We start from the raw sequence: 17469 nt of genomic DNA, 5'->3' as shown, positions 1-17469 counted from the left end.
AAAGTGACGAGACCCCTGAAAGGATGCGTCTCCTAGGAACGTTCGCACAAGTAGTATTCAAGAGGCGGAGGATGGATCCATCGAGGAACTAACCACGGAGATCAAGGACAGGACTAGGCGGCTTACGAATTTTGCGGATGAGGTGTTCCGCAGGAGAAGGGGCTTTTAGCCTATTATGCTGTGTGGTTAGCGACGAAGAATACTGCCACAGCTTGTCATTGCTTGTCCTGTCGGAGCCAAATGGGTGAGGCAGACCGAGCCTGTTATTTCGGTAACCGTAGTGGGAGTGGCTGACACCCATATCGCGGGTAGAACTATCGGGTTCGACGTGGAGTTGCGTTATACAACTCGGGGGAGTGATTTGCCCGACAAGAAAGCACTCAAATTGACACCGGTATGACATCGATACATAGCTATAGCTTCTAGTCCGAGGCGTTGGTCTGGCACTTTATTAAACACGTGCACTATATACTCACTTGTGGGTATATTTAAGTGCCGTGGTTGTAATCTTTTCAGTGTGGAACACGCCACGTTAAATAAGTTTGGAGGGATCCGATTCTCACTTGTCCCTATCAGACGTGTTTTTCGTGCGCTTCGGCTTGTTTTCCGGTTTCGATAAAAGCAAGCGGAATTAAAATCTGAAAAATGATTTGCCTAAAAGTGCTTCACTTCGGGAAAAATTAATGCATTAACCTAACACCATCCCGTACATAGCCCTACCGGCCATCGAAGCATTCGAGGTGTAGGCATCACTAATCCATCAAGAGACTGGGCTGTCAGTCCCGGTGTATTTCCGAACTGACACTTTTTGCATAGGCTGCTAGAGATGGGGAAAAAGTGAGTTTGAGTTAGGGATGTGAAAAATATATAAAAATATCAATATATCGATATGTTTTGAATAAAAATATTTATATCGTCATATTTTATTCACCTGATATATCGAACATTGGTCAATCTGATCTGAACGAGTATAAAAAATAAGCAGGGATGAGCGCAGCAAAAAACATTCTTTGGATCTCGCAAATGGATACTTTCCCAGGGCTGTCCAAACTAGGGTTACTAAGTTACTTAGGGTTAATAGGTAGCCCTTATTACCTCGCATGTCACAAAAATAGATTTTCTAGAATACTTTAAAAATGAGTTTGGGTGCTAAAAACTAAAGTAATCAACTATCTCTATAAAAAGAACTTCCCTAAAATGTTAAAGCATAATATTTAGATAAAAATAAATTATAAATTGAGCGAAAGGCAAATATACGAATCTCACTCACTCCCATAGCTGAAAGCCATTTTTTGTCGTTCTTAATACTAGACTTAAAATTCATATATACAAATATTGAGTTAGTTAATAAAAAATTTAAAAAATAGGAAGATGTTACTTTAAATGTTATGTCTTAATGTTAAAATGTTAATACTATAAAAAAACTAGATTTTTTTGGGAAATACAAAATTTTAATTGAAATAAAAGAATATCAAAATATATTTATCAATTTGATAGATTTTTAAAGAATATATATCATCAATACAATACTTTTACATATTTTTACAACCCTAGTTTGAGTTGAGTTGGAGGCGACCTCATGATTTTTGTTCGATATCTAATCGATATCTGGCATATCGCTCCACTATCGTGCGCAACTGTCTAGAGGTGAGGCAACAACAAATTTGGTAAAAGTCGTTAATTAAATGCATAATTGTATTCAAGTTGGAGTGAGTGTGTCGACCAGCAAGACGGCAATCATGTTTCTCAAAGGCAAACTAGACCCGAGGAGACCCCCTACGGAACGGCTTGCTGGAGCCAGCCTGCGGTTCGTACAGGAATATCGGTACCTTGACATTACAATTGTCGAACGATTGAGTCCTCTTCCTCATATAGAGGTATGGCGAGATCGACTGGCGGGTGTCACGGCAGCACTGGCACGTGTACTGCGGGTTGACTTAGGACGCCGGTTTGGTACAATAAGGTGAGTCGGGGCAAAGCCCGAGACCGTCTCTTATTGTGCCAAAGGTTAATTCTTTTAGGATGCCTACTGGTATGCCGCACAGTGTCCACAGTGTTTCCTCCAATAGATTTGGATGCACACTGAAGTGCAATCAAATTCAAACGCAGGAAAGGAGTGCCCCTGAGTGACAGCGACTGGCTTTCCGGACAGGACCTTTCAGAATTGGACTGGAACAATTAAATGGCGTCTGCTAAATGAGTGGCAGCTCAGATGGGATGGTGCCATACATGGTCGTGTGACGCTCAAATTCTTCCCAGCTGCAGCGTTTGTCTACATAGGAAATACTTTGGTTTTATCCTAAGAGCCGGATTTTTTCTGACAAGACATGGGTCGCTGAAAGCATTTCTGTTGGGGAGAAGTCTCAGCAACACACCAGCAAGCTCATGCGGTGGGGAGCTGGAAGACTGGCTGCACATTTTATGCGTCACTTGGAGGCTTTAGATGTCGTACAGGAACAAGGCAGCTGGAAAGTGACGAGACCCCTGAAAGGATGCGTCTCCTAGGAACGTTCGCACAAGTAGTATTCAAGAGGCGGAGGATGGATCCATCGAGGAACTAACCACGGAGATCAAGGACAGGACTAGGCGGCTTACGAATTTTGCGGATGAGGTGTTCCGCAGGAGAAGGGGCTTTTAGCCTATTATGCTGTGTGGTTAGCGACGAAGAATACTGCCACAGCTTGTCATTGCTTGTCCTGTCGGAGCCAAATGGGTGAGGCAGACCGAGCCTGTTATTTCGGTAACCGTAGTGGGAGTGGCTGACACCCATATCGCGGGTAGAACTATCGGGTTCGACGTGGAGTTGCGTTATACAACTCGGGGGAGTGATTTGCCCGACAAGAAAGCACTCAAATTGACACCGGTATGACATCGATACATAGCTATAGCTTCTAGTCCGAGGCGTTGGTCTGGCACTTTATTAAACACGTGCACTATATACTCACTTGTGGGTATATTTAAGTGCCGTGGTTGTAATCTTTTCAGTGTGGAACACGCCACGTTAAATAAGTTTGGAGGGATCCGATTCTCACTTGTCCCTATCAGACGTGTTTTTCGTGCGCTTCGGCTTGTTTTCCGGTTTCGATAAAAGCAAGCGGAATTAAAATCTGAAAAATGATTTGCCTAAAAGTGCTTCACTTCGGGAAAAATTAATGCATTAACCTAACACCATCCCGTACATAGCCCTACCGGCCATCGAAGCATTCGAGGTGTAGGCATCACTAATCCATCAAGAGACTGGGCTGTCAGTCCCGGTGTATTTCCGAACTGACACTTTTTGCATAGGCTGCTAGAGATGGGGAAAAAGTGAGTTTGAGTTAGGGATGTGAAAAATATATAAAAATATCAATATATCGATATGTTTTGAATAAAAATATTTATATCGTCATATTTTATTCACCTGATATATCGAACATTGGTCAATCTGATCTGAACGAGTATAAAAAATAAGCAGGGATGAGCGCAGCAAAAAACATTCTTTGGATCTCGCAAATGGATACTCTCCCAGGGCTGTCCAAACTAGGGTTACTAAGTTACTTAGGGTTAATAGGTAGCCCTTATTACCTCGCATGTCACAAAAATAGATTTTCTAGAATACTTTAAAAATGAGTTTGGGTGCTAAAAACTAAAGTAATCAACTATCTCTATAAAAAGAACTTCCCTAAAATGTTAAAGCATAATATTTAGATAAAAATAAATTATAAATTGAGCGAAAGGCAAATATACGAATCTCACTCACTCCCATAGCTGAAAGCCATTTTTTGTCGTTCTTAATACTAGACTTAAAAATCATATATACAAATATTGAGTTAGTTAATAAAAAATTTAAAAAATAGGAAGATGTTACTTTAAATGTTATGTCTTAATGTTAAAATGTTAATACTATAAAAAAACTAGATTTTTTTGGGAAATACAAAATTTTAATTGAAATAAAAGAATATCAAAATATATTTATCAATTTGATAGATTTTTAAAGAATATATATCATCAATACAATACTTTTACATATTTTTACAACCCTAGTTTGAGTTGAGTTTGGAGGCGACCTCATGATTTTTGTTCGATATCTAATCGATATCTGGCATATCGCTCCACTATCGTGCGCAACTGTCTAGAGGTGAGGCAACAACAAATTTGGTAAAAGTCGTTAATTAAATGCATAATTGTATTCAAGTTGGAGTGAGTGTGTCGACCAGCAAGACGGCAATCATGTTTCTCAAAGGCAAACTAGACCCGAGGAGACCCCCTACGGAACGGCTTGCTGGAGCCAGCCTGCGGTTCGTACAGGAATATCGGTACCTTGACATTACAATTGTCGAACGATTGAGTCCTCTTCCTCATATAGAGGTATGGCGAGATCGACTGGCGGGTGTCACGGCAGCACTGGCACGTGTACTGCGGGTTGACTTAGGACGCCGGTTTGGTACAATAAGGTGAGTCGGGGCAAAGCCCGAGACCGTCTCTTATTGTGCCAAAGGTTAATTCTTTTAGGATGCCTACTGGTATGCCGCACAGTGTCCACAGTGTTTCCTCCAATAGATTTGGATGCACACTGAAGTGCAATCAAATTCAAACGCAGGAAAGGAGTGCCCCTGAGTGACAGCGACTGGCTTTCCGGACAGGACCTTTCAGAATTGGACTGGATCAATAAAATGACGAACGTCTGCTAAATGAGTGGCAGCTCAGATGGGATGGTGCTATAAATGGTCGTGTGACGCTCAAATTCTTCCCAGCTGCAGCGTTTGTCTACAATAGGAAATACTTTGGTTTTATCCTAAGAGCCGGATTTTTTCTGACAAGACATGGGTCGCTGAAAGCACTTCTGTTGGGGAGAAGTCTCAGCAACACACCAGCAAGCTCATGCGGTGGGGAGCTGGAAGACTGGCTGCACATTTTATGCGTCACTTGGAGGCTTTAGGTGTCGTACAGGAACAAGGCAGCTGGAAAGTGACGAGACCCCTGCAAGGAAGCGTTTCCTAGGAACGTTCGCACAAGTAGTATTCAAGAGGCGGATGATGGATCCATCGAGGAACTAACTCCGGAGATCAAGGACAGGACTAGGCGGCTTACGAATTTTGCGGATGAGGTGTTCCGCAGGAGAAGGGGCTTTTAGCCTATTATGCTGTGTGGTTAGCGGCGAAGAATACTGCCACAGCTTGTCATTGCTTGTCCTATCCGGGCTTGTCGGAGCCAAATGGATGAGGCAGATCGAGCCTGTTCTTTCGGTACCAAGGGCAGTTCCAAGGCTGCCCATTGAGGTCGGCCACCTAGTGGGACTGGCTGACACCCATATCGCGGGTAGAACTATCGGTTTCGACGAGGAGTTGCGTTATACAACTCGAGGGAGTGTTTTGCCCGACAAGAAAGCACTCGAATTGACACCCATATGACATCGATACATAGCTATAGCTTCTAGTCCGGGGCCTTGGTCTGGCGCTTTATCTAGACACGTGCACTATATACTCACTTGTGGGTATATTTAAGTGCCGTGGATGTAATCTTTTCAGTGTGGAACACGCCACGTTAAAAAAGTTTGGAGGGATCCGATTCTCACTTGTCCCTATCAGACGTGTTTTTCGTGCGCTTCGGCTTGTTTTTCGGTTTTGATAAAAGTAAGCGGAATTAAAATCTGAAAAGTGATTTGCCTAAAACTTTTTCACTTCGGGAAAACTTAATGCATTAACCTAACACCATCCCGTACGTAGCGGCCATCGAATCATTCGAGGTGTAGGCATCACTAATCCATCAAGAGACCGTGGGCTGTCAGTCCCGAAGTATTTCGGAACTGACACTTTTTGCATAGTCTGCTAGAGATGGGGAAAAAGTGAGTTTGAGTTAGGGATGTGAAAAATATATAAAAATATAAATATATCGATATGTTTTGAATAAAAATAAATATTTATTTCGTGATATTTTATTCACCTGATATATCGAATCTCACTCACTCCCATAGCTGAAAGCCATTTTTATCATTCTTAATACTAGACTTAAAAATCATATATATAAATATTGAGTTATTTAAAAAAATAGGAAGATGTTCCTTTAAATGTTATGTTTTAATGGTAAAATGTTAATACTTTAACAAAACTAGCTTTTTTTGGGAACTACAAAATTTTAATTGAAATAAAAGAATATCAAAATATATTTATCAATTAGATAGATTTTTAAAGAATATATATCATCAACACAATACTTTTACATATTTTTACAACCCTAGTTTAAGTTGAGTTTGGCGCAGTCCTCGTGATTTTTGTTCGATCTACTCGATATCTGGCAACAACAAACAATAGAAAAAAACAGCTGGAAAAAGATATTTTAATATTGTTATTTGCAAGCGAATTTTTACGTTGAAATTGCTATTCTACTTATTGGGTATTTGGTAATTGCTGCAATATGGTTTATTATCAATTCATTATCCCTTTGAAATGTACAAACTCTTAAAGTTAGTCTTTGCAAGTAAACACACATAGCGTACTGCATTCATTTCGGCTAAATGTTTTAATTTATGCAATTCAATATTCCTGAGGTTTTCCTACAAATCAATATTTTTAATAGCTTTACTTTTGCTGTCTATGATTTTTGTAATTTGCATTTTGTATAAAACCCAGAAAACAACATAGCGTTGCAATATATCTGAAATTAAATCTGGTTTAATATTCGCCAGGCCCTGGCGAAAAAATAAAAAAATTTAATCTTTTGTAGTTGGAGTTCGCAAAGCGGAGTATTTCTGAAAACATAAAACAGATGGAAAACTCAAAAAACTCAGAAAAATCGTCTGCAAAAATATATTTACATATATGAACATTGGACGTATTCAAAAGAACAAGTAACAAGTAACAACAGAAGTTATCAGTGATCAAGTTTGTTCTGCTGAACAATTATGAAACATTCCGCCGTCGTAAAAATTATCTGCTTGGAACCTGTCGGTATCGAGGTATTTAGCGGCAATAAAAAATGTTAGTAGACAAGTGTACGTACCGCCACAAAACTTCTCTTGTCGCAATACTTCAAATCAAAAAATTCTTGCAAAATAACAAAAAGTTAACTGAATTCACCATTTTTAATTTACGTTGTCCTTTTTCTGTGTATTCTTATCGATATTTATACCATCGATATACGCAAGCAGACATGTATCACGTGTCAAGAAAAGGTATTATTACGAAACACGTTCAGCAGAACTATCGTTAGAAATCCATCAGTGATCAGGTTGTCCTGCTGAACTGTATTTCATAATCATACCCTCGCAAATGGTTTCATAATTTCAGTCCGTCTTTCCGTCCGTCCGTCCTTTTTTAAGTTTAACAGTCAGATTTTATCTGATTTTTTCTTGGGCAGCCATACGAGTTAGTGGTTGGAATTTGGTAAAAGTCGTTAAGTAAATGCATAATTGTATTCAAGTATACTAGCTAAAATTTTGAAAACCTCTTTTCAATAAAAAAATCTGATTTTTACTATGTTGCTCATTTAGAAAATAGTAGTAAATTAATTTTTTTGTTGAGAGTGCTGTAAGGCCTACGTAAATTTTAAATTCGTTATTATCATTTTGCCTTTTCTTCGATGGCAGTTCGGCGTCGGTTTCCATAATGTTATTTAATTTTAATCGGTATTTTCTCTTTCGTTCTCGATCTATGTCTTTATATTTTTTGACCAGATCATACAGTGAATATCAGAAAAATAAATTAAATGACAATGAAAATCAAGGCGTTCGCATTTTTTAATAAGCCCAATATTTAAACCATAAATGTCCCTAAGAATATGGTTAAGCTCATCGATTTTTATTTTAAAAAATACTGATTTGCATTTATACAATTGTTTTTAAAAAAAATTTAAATAACCTTTAACTAAGGTACAGATGAATGTGATAAACATTTTGATAATAAAACAAAAAACAAAGGTTTTTTGATTTCGACGGACATTTTTGACAAAAGTAAAGCTGAAAGTGAGAATTAAATACATTATTATTTAAGTTATAGCCAAAGGTTTAGCCAAAGTTTTAGTCAAAGGTTTTCAGATAAAAAATTAATTATCTGAAAATCTTTGGCTAAAACTTAGATACGTGATCTTTTGTGTGATCCAAATGCATCCACAGATGCCATTACAATTAAACTAAAATTTAAAAAAATGTAAGCCAAGAAATGTTAAAAAATAGGTTTACTTTACTATGGGTAAGCTAAATGCATTACAAAACAAGAAAGGAAACAAATGAAATGCTCTTTAATTTTGATTTATATGCGTATATGTTTAAAAACATTAAAGCTATGATGATTTTCAGCTCAATCGAATATATCGTTCCTATAGCAGCTATATGAAATCGGTTTCCTATTTGAACAAAAAAGCGTAATTCTAAACTATCGAATTATTACTTTGTCAAAAAAAAAAATAAAAATAGAGAAGTTAAATTTTATTATATCCTTGCAGAGGGTATTATAATTTCAGTCAAAAGTTTGCAACGCAGATATTCTTGATCAGCACCACTAGAGGAGTCGATCTAGCCATGTCAATCTGTCAGTCTGTCCGTCTGTCCGTCCGTTTCCACGGAAACTAGTCTCCCAGTCTTAAAGCTATCTGCATAAAACTTTTTTAAAAGTTCTCTTTCTATTGCAGGTAGTAAATTAGTCAGAAAGAACCGGATCGGTCGACAGTAGCATATAGCTCCCATAGGAACAATCGGAAAAATAAATGAAAAAAATTACATCTTTGCTGTTTTTTAATATCTGATTTATGGTTTAAATTTCATCAAAATCGGACTCCTCCTTCTTTCCGGTGCTCATTAACATTTGTTCATTAAATTACATTTAAAGGCATTTCCCTTAAAGCCTAGTACTCAGATCGACGAAAACCGTTCGGTGCCTATGAAAGAGAGCGAGAGGCAAATAACAGGCGAACACTTTTCAGAGCGTTGCCAGACGTCTGTGATGAACTCTCGATGAACGTTTGCCAGGCCCTGGAGAAAAGAATACAAAATTTAATCTTTGGTGTTGTTGGATTGGAACTTGCGAGCAAAATGGAATAGAAAACGACAAAAGCACGAAAAAGCCGCGAAATATAGTAATGCTAAAAACTGGACGACTGTAACATAAAGCTTCCATGGTAACAATATAAATATTAAAAAAAAAATTCAAAAATAAATGTAACTTTTCAATTTTGTAATTTGTTTTAAAAATTCTTCTCGACTTATTATTAATTTGACAGTTCAAAATTACGCTTTTAATTTTATTAAAATCGAAAAACTATATCATATAGCTGCCATAGGAACTATCGAATAATTGAGCTGCCATGTCCTTATTTGATTGCACGACGACGGCGAGACAGCCGACACAGCCAACTGGGTGATAAGTGCCATAGAACGCGTGTATCCTCCGCACTCCTGCGTAACCTTCGTAAAATTCTTTCATCTTGATCGTAGATCGTACCATATAAGATCCCTGAGGCGAAGACTACAATGAGAAGGCGGTCATCGAGCTGTGTCCCAAAGAAGAGGTGCAAATATGTATAAACGGCTAGAGTCGGGAGCCAATGAAGAGGCAGTGCTCGAAGTTGAACTATTGTTTCTGGCGTTAAAATCGTCGATTGCTAGATCCAGCTAAATTTGTACTTCGGAAAGTGAGATGTCGACCAGTAGTAGGTCAAGCAGCGCGACGAGGGATGTTATCAGAGGTCGCCGTAAAGGCAAGCGCGGCAGGGGAACGCCGCGTGATGCTTCGGAGGCCAAAGTTCCTGCAGTTCATGGCGCAACTGGTTGTCCGGAGTCGATGGTGGAGGAGACGCTCTCCTCATTGGAGAAGACCGCACATAGAAGCTGCGGAGATTGCGCTGCCGAAGGCTACCGAAGATGCCGCCGCCTCAAGGAACGCTGCCATTTTGGCCCCGTCCAGCTTGGCGTCCGCTGTATTAACGTCTGGAAAGGGAGCCCGAGCCGCCTCGGTTACGACGGCCGTCCATGCGGCGAAAGTACCGAAGTCCAGTGCAACCAATGTCGTCGCCGCCGGTCACGCCGCTGTTCTTTTTGAGCTATCCACAGCTCAGAAGATGGCTAGGCGTGGCATGCTCTTGATGAGCCAGGAGCAAGCAAGCTGGATGTCGGAGGCATTAAGTCGCTACGATGAACTAGTCGTGGCACTTATGTTGCGCTGTGAAGCGCTGGAGTCCCGTCTGGCTATGCCGCCACTGCTGCACTGGGCGCGCACCCCGTTGCCCCTCATGCTGTCCCAGTCGCCCCCGTCGGCAGTAGAAAAGTCCGTAAGGAAGTCGCTCCAGCCCTTGGAGTAAGGGTGCACGAGGTGCGCGAACTGAAGCGCGGCGGTGCGATAATTCGCACGCCATCGCAGGTGGAGCTAACCAAAGTAGTTGCCTCCACTAAGTTCGAGGAGGTGGGCCTTAAAGTGGCCAAGAACCCCGCGGAGAAAGCGAGGGTGACGGTGTTCGATGTGAACACGTCCGTAGGACCCGAGGAGTTCATGATGGAGCTGAAGGAAAAGAACTTTGAGGATTTACCCTTGAAGGACTTTAGTAAGGCGGTGCACCTGGCGACTAAGCCCTGGTCTGCAGCTGACGGTGCCACAGTCAACGTGGCGCTGGAAGTAAACGACGAGCCGCTGGCTGTACTTGATGTAGGCAGAGTCTACATCAAGTGGTTCTCATACCGTTGCCGATCGCTGGTCCGCACCTATGCTTGCCATAGGTGTGTTGGATTTGACCACAAGGTGCAGAACTGCCGTTTTAAGGAAAACGTCTGCCGTCAGTGCGGAGTGAGCGGCCACACCGCAGCGAAGTGCACCAAACCGGTGGACTGCCGGAACTGCCGCCATAAAGGGCTGCCCTCGGGGCATTACATGCTCTCGGGTGCATGCCCGATATAAGCCGAGGTGCTAGCGAGGATGCAGACTCGACACTAATATGTTTAGTCTCATCCAGGCGAATTGTGGTCGACGCCGAAAAGCGGTCCCCGATCTGTCTGTACTGATAAGAGAATCGGGTCATCTCTTTGCACTGATTCAGGAGCCCAACGTGGATCAGAGAGTCTTTAAGGACACCAACAGCAAGGCTGCCATCGCTGTTGACGACCCAGATGCCATCTGCATGCCCATTGCACAACTTACGACGACGCTCGGAGTATGCGTGAGAGTCACTGGAAGATATGGCACAATCTTCTTGTCCTCCGTATACTGCCTTTTGGAGCGGACTGCTGGCCGGCAGAAACCCAACTATCCGCGGCCTGGATGCGAACGCAGTATCTCCTATGTGGTTCAGCAAAATCCCAGACAACACTGGGACTAGTGAGAATCGCAGAAGGGGTCAGCTGCTAGCAGTGTGGGTCCTTGGAAATCGAGAGTGCTCAACGTTGCCAACCAGGAGTATACGTTTGATAATTACTGGGAGCCCAGGCGTCAGAGTGATATCGACGTGACCTTCGTCAATGATGCAGCCTGTACATGGGCTACTTACGACTGGAGAGTGCTCCCGTGGGAGTCGAGTGATCTCAACATTATCAATGTTGCGATTACACCCGACCCACGCAGTGCAATTGAGAACTTAGTTCTTGTACCGCAGTGGAAACTCTCCAGAGCGAATTGGCGAAGATAGTGGAGTTGCGTTATACAACTCGGAGGAGTGCTTTTCCCGACAAGCAGTCGAATTGACATCGGGGTGGTTCTATGTACATAGCTATAGCTTCTAGTCCAGAGCGTTGGTCTGGCGCTATATCTAGACACGTGCACTATATACTCACTTGTGGGTATATTTAAGTGCCGTTGTTGCAATCGTGGAACACGCCACGTTAAATAAGTTTGGAAGGATCCGATTCCCACTTGTCCCTATCAGACGTGTTTTTCGTGCGATTCGGCTTGTTTTTCGGTTTTGATAAAAGTAAGCGGAATTAAAATCTGAAAAGTGATTTGCCTAAAAGTTTTTCACTTCGGGAAAACTTAATGCATTAACCTAACACCATCCCGTACGTAGCGGCCATGGAATCATTCGAGGTGTAGGCATCACTAATCCATCAAGAGACCGTGGGCTGTCAGTCCCGAAGTATTTCGGAACTGACACTTTTTGCATAGTCTGCTAGAGATGGGAAAAAATGAGTTTGAGTTAGGGATGTGAAAAATATAAAAAATTTAAATATATCGATATGTTTTGAATAAAAATAAATATTTATTTCGTGATATTTTATTCACCTGATATATCGAATCCCACTCACTCCCATAGCTGAAAGCCATTTTTATCATTCTTAATACTAGACTTAAAAATCATATATATAAATATTGAGTTATTTAATAAAATATTTAAAAAAATAGGAAGATGTTCCTTTAAATGTTATGTTTTAATGGTAAAATGTTAATACTTTAACAAAACTAGCTTTTTTTGGGAACTACAAAATTTTAATTGAAATAAAAGAATATCAAAATATATTTATCAATTAGATAGATTTTTAAAGAATATATATCATCAATACAATACTTTTACATATTTTTACAACCCTAGTTTAAGTTGAGTTTGGCGCAGACCTCGTGATTTTTGTTCGATCTACTCGATATCTGGCAACAACAAACAATAGAAAAAAACAGCTGGAAAAAGATATTTTAATATTGTTATTTGCAAGCGAATTGCTATTCTACTTATTGGGTATTTGGTAATTGCTGCAATATGGTTTATTATCAATTCATTATCCCTTTGAAATGTACAAACTCTTAAAGTTAGTCTTTGCAAGTAAACACACATAGCGTACTGCATTCATTTCGGCTAAATGTTTTAATTTATGCAATTCAATATTCCTGAGGTTTTCCTACAAATCAATATTTTTAATAGCTTTACTTTTGCTGTCTATGATTTTTGTAATTTGCATTTTGTATAAAACCCTGAAAACAACATAGCGTTGCCATATATCTGAAATGAAATCTGGTTTAATATTCGCCAGGCCCTGGCGAAAAAATAAAAAAATTTAATCTTTTGTAGTTGGAGTTCGCAAAGCGGAGTATTTCTGAAAACATAAAACAGATGGAAAACTCAAAAAACTCAGAAAAATCGTCTGCAAAAATATATTTACATATATGAACATTGGACGTATTCAAAAGAACAAGTAACAAGTAACAACAGAAGTTATCAGTGATCAAGTTTGTTCTGCTGAACAATTATGAAACATTCCGCCGTCGTAAAAATTATCTACTTGGAACCTGTCGGTATCGAGGTATTTAGCGGCAATAAAAAATTTTAGTAGACAAGTGTACGTACCGCCACAAAACTTCTCTTGTCGCAATACTTCAAATCAAAAAATTTAATTTACGTTGTCCTTTTTCTGTGTATTCTAATCGATATTTATACCATCGATATACGCAAGCAGACATGTATCACGTGTCAAGAAAAGGTATTATTACGAAACACGTTCAGCAGAACTATCGTTAGAAATCCATCAGTGATCAGGTTGTTCTGCTGAATTGTATTTCATAATCATACCCTTGCAAATGGTATTATAATTTCAGTCCGTCTGTCCGTCCGTCCATCCGTTTCTACGCAAACTAGTCTCTCAGTTTTAAAGCTATCTGCATGAAACATCCCAAAAGTTGTCTTCCGATTATAAGACTATTAAATCAAATATTTTAACTTTGCTGTATTTTTAAGTTTGTAGAGTTTGGCGACGTTATCTCAACAATAAAGTTAACAGTCAGTTATATCTGATTTTTTCTTGCGCAGCCATACGAGTAAGTGGTTGGAATTTGGTAAAAGTCGTTAAGTAAATGTATAATTGTATTCAAGTATACTAGCTAAAATTTTGAAAACCTCGTTTCAATAAAAAATCTGATTTTTACTATGTTGCTCATTTAGAAAAAGGTATTCAATTAATTTTTTTATTGAGAGTGCTGTAAGGCCTACGTAAATTTTAAATTCGTTAATATCATTTTGCCATTTTTTGGATTGCAGTTTGGCGTCGGTTTCCATAATTTTCTTTAATTTTAATCGGTATTTTCTCTTTCGTTCTCGATCTATGTCTTTATATTTTTTGACCAGATCATACAGTGAATATCAGAAAAATAAATTAAATGACAATGAAAATCAAGACGTTCGCATTTTTTAAAAAGCCCAATATTTAAACCATAAATGACCCTCAGAATATGGTTAAGCTCATCGATTTTTATTTTAAAAAAATACTGATTTCCATTTATACAATTATTTGTAAAAAAAATATAAAAATAACCTTTAACTAAGGTACAGATGAATGTGATAAAACAAAAAACAAAGGGTTTTTGATTTCGACGGACATTTTTGACAAAAGTAAAGCTGAAAATCGGAATTAAATACATTATTATTTAAGTTATAGCCAAAGTTTTAGCCAAAGGATTTCAGACTAAAATTTAATTATCTGAAAACCTTTGGCTAAAGCCGTATCTAAGTTTTTTCTTTTGTTTGATCTAAAAGCATCCACAGATGCCATAGCAATAAAACGAAAATTTAACAAAATGCAATTGTAAAGACAGTTCAATTTTGGGAATCTAACTATTAAGACATTACCAATAAAACTCCACTGTATATTAAAATAAAAATCGCTTTTTTTTAATATATCGCAAAGTGAAAAATCTAATTTGTATGTGATAAACATTGTGGTATTAAAACAAGAAGCCAAAGTTTTAGTCAAAGGTTTTCAGTTAAAAATTTAATTATCTGAAAACCTTTGATTAAAACTTAGATACGTGATCTTTTGTTTGATCCAAAAGCATCCACAGAAGCCATAGCAGTTAAACGAAAATTTAACAATATGTTGTCTAGACAAATCGTTATTTTTGCTTCTGTTATTGGACTCTGATGTAATCGCTTATACAAATTTGAGTTTTTCTTTAAGGGGCTATTCTGGTCTAGAAGCGTGAACTTTTAGCATTTTTCAAGTAAGGTTATAAACATTTTTTAAAATTTTTAGTATATATTTTTTTGTGTTTTTATTGACATTGTGAGACTCTTAACCAAAAATAACAAGAGAAAATAAACCGAAAATCGCCCAGATACAGGCCGGTGGAGTAGTCTTCAAAAAAATCGGTTCGTCCTAGTTGACATGATTTAACCCTTGTAGAGATCGGAAAAAATCAAACAAGTCCTTAATTAATAAAGATGCCGCTAAAAAATAAAATAAAAATAACAAAATGCCGTCGACTTGAAAACAGAAAATGGTTTCTACCAAATTTGTTCGACCTTCTCAAGAAATTAAAAAATACTTATAATCAAAAATTATTTTTTATCTGGGGCAGACGCGATAGATGGTTGTATAAACAATAAGTGTACCAAATTTCAAAGGAATCGGTTTGGTAGAACTTGAATAATCATGTCAACTAGCTCAAAAAAAGTTGTTTCCAAAAAAACGCGTTTGAAGTCTAGGAAATATTTAGAATGGCTCGGACGCCACGTCACATAATCGGCTGTACCTCCGAAAATAATTCGGATTTGAAAAAATCATTTTAGGATCATAATTAGGCTAAGTCTAAACTTTCAAAATGTGCTGAAAACCAAATCGATTTTTTTCAAAATTTCTAGGCCAGAATACCACCTTAATTTTGTGCTTAAAAAAAATTTGTCTCAACGTATAGTTTTTGGGGGCTTGGTTGGTTTTTTACTGGAAATGCCCATTTACTAACGGTTCATTATTACAGAACTACGATTTACATTTAATTAAAATCGGACGACTATATCATATAGATCATAAAAAAATAATTAAAATATAAAATATACTCTATATACAAAAATTGTAGCATCTCTAATTTGCCGATAGTTATGGTTTAATAATTCAGAATCACGCTTTTTATTGTATTCATGTCGAAAAATGACATAGCTGAAATACGAACGATCGAATAATTGAGGTAAAATTTATCAAAGCATCAAAGTTTTTTAACATATACGCATATAAATCGAAATGTAGATGTTTTAAAGAATATTACATTTTTGCTATAGCTGCAAGGGTATATATATTTCGGTTTGCCAAAGTTTCTAGTTTTACGTTATTATATGTTGTAGCCTGATATCATTGGTGCATTAAAACGCATTTAGCCTAATTCGCATTTATTTCATTTAAAATAAATGCGATTAAAAATGATTCGCTCCGAACGGAAAAGCTCCTCATATACGGGCATCTTTGCTCTTTTTTAGAAATTGTGGTGTTCTCCTAAGTTAACCCGTCAAAGAACAACAAAGGACCCACCCCCCTTGTCGACCAAGTTAGCAAATGCCTCGATAGCATAATGCTGAAAATTTAAGATTTCGGTAAATTTGCTCATATTCCTAATTTGTAATTTATTTCGTTTTGATTTGGGACAATTCAAAAGTAAACAAACCTAGATCAGCTGTACTTGACAATCAAATGGTGGAGTAGCATTAATTAAATGATAAATGCACCAAATCTACTAATGCCCTGTTTTCCGTTGAAAACGTTTGGAGTTTTTGACACATGTGAAACTCCGATTGTCACAAAGCACATCCCACTTCAAATCTCCGATAAGAGTTGATCTTAATAGCTGTGGCTTGTCAAAACATAAACAAAGTCAACAGGTCAACCATCTTTTTTTATGTTTTCATGAGCCACAGCTGTTCAGATCAGCTGAAATCGGATGGTGAAAAGTGGATGTGCTCTGAAATCGGAGTTTCATTTTTTTCAAAAATCTCTACGGTTTTTCAGGGATGAACTGCGTTGGAACAGGGCAGCACTGCAAAAACATCGACTAACTATCGCATAAATTAGTCCGTCAACGACCGTCAAATTTTAAGGGCGAACTAACTGGGAAGTTTTTGGAACGGCAAAACCTAAGGACACTCTGTTCAATGGATGCTGAAATGTGGATGGTTCTCTGTGAAAAGGAGTGTGTTATGACCCTGCGTGGTTCGGCGTGAGTCGGGCTGCCCCCAGCCAGCTCGATTTTCCAGGGCCGTGGTTTCCCTAACCCTGCCCTCTCACACAACAACAGAAAACGTTGGACTTTCATGTCCTACGTTTCGCAACACTCTATGCTGCACCGTCGTTTTTGAATTTAAATTTCAATTAACGAACAAATAAAAAAAAATACACAAATATAAGTCTTTTAAACCTACACACATTTTGCAATACTTTGGGCTCCTCCTGCTGAACTGGAGGTCACCTGCTCATCCCTCCCGACCATGCAGACTGCCTTGAGCAACATACTTGCAGCTGCCCCAAATACATCTGTTTACCTTTATTTCTTTTTTTTTTATTGCACCATTATGTACCCCTTTTACTAATATCCCCCCTCTCCCATTAAGTAATCTTTACTCCATGTTCATCTTTCTTATTTTTCTTTAATAATTCTTATTTACTAGTTTTTACAACATATTACCCTTTTGTGGACCCCAGTGTACGTTCTCGGGGTTCCCAAAATTTATATACTCCTCGACCCTGACCTACCGTAAGAGCTCTTAAGGTTGTTTATTCTTTCTTTACCAGGGATTAAAAAAGAATGTAATTGTATACGCAAAGAAAATGAA

The sequence above is a fragment of the Drosophila elegans genome, unplaced genomic scaffold, assembly GCF_018152505.1.
Source record: "Drosophila elegans isolate 14027-0461.03 unplaced genomic scaffold, ASM1815250v1 contig_149, whole genome shotgun sequence".
NCBI lineage: Eukaryota > Metazoa > Arthropoda > Insecta > Diptera > Drosophilidae > Drosophila > Drosophila elegans.
This window is presented reverse-complemented; position numbering follows the sequence as displayed.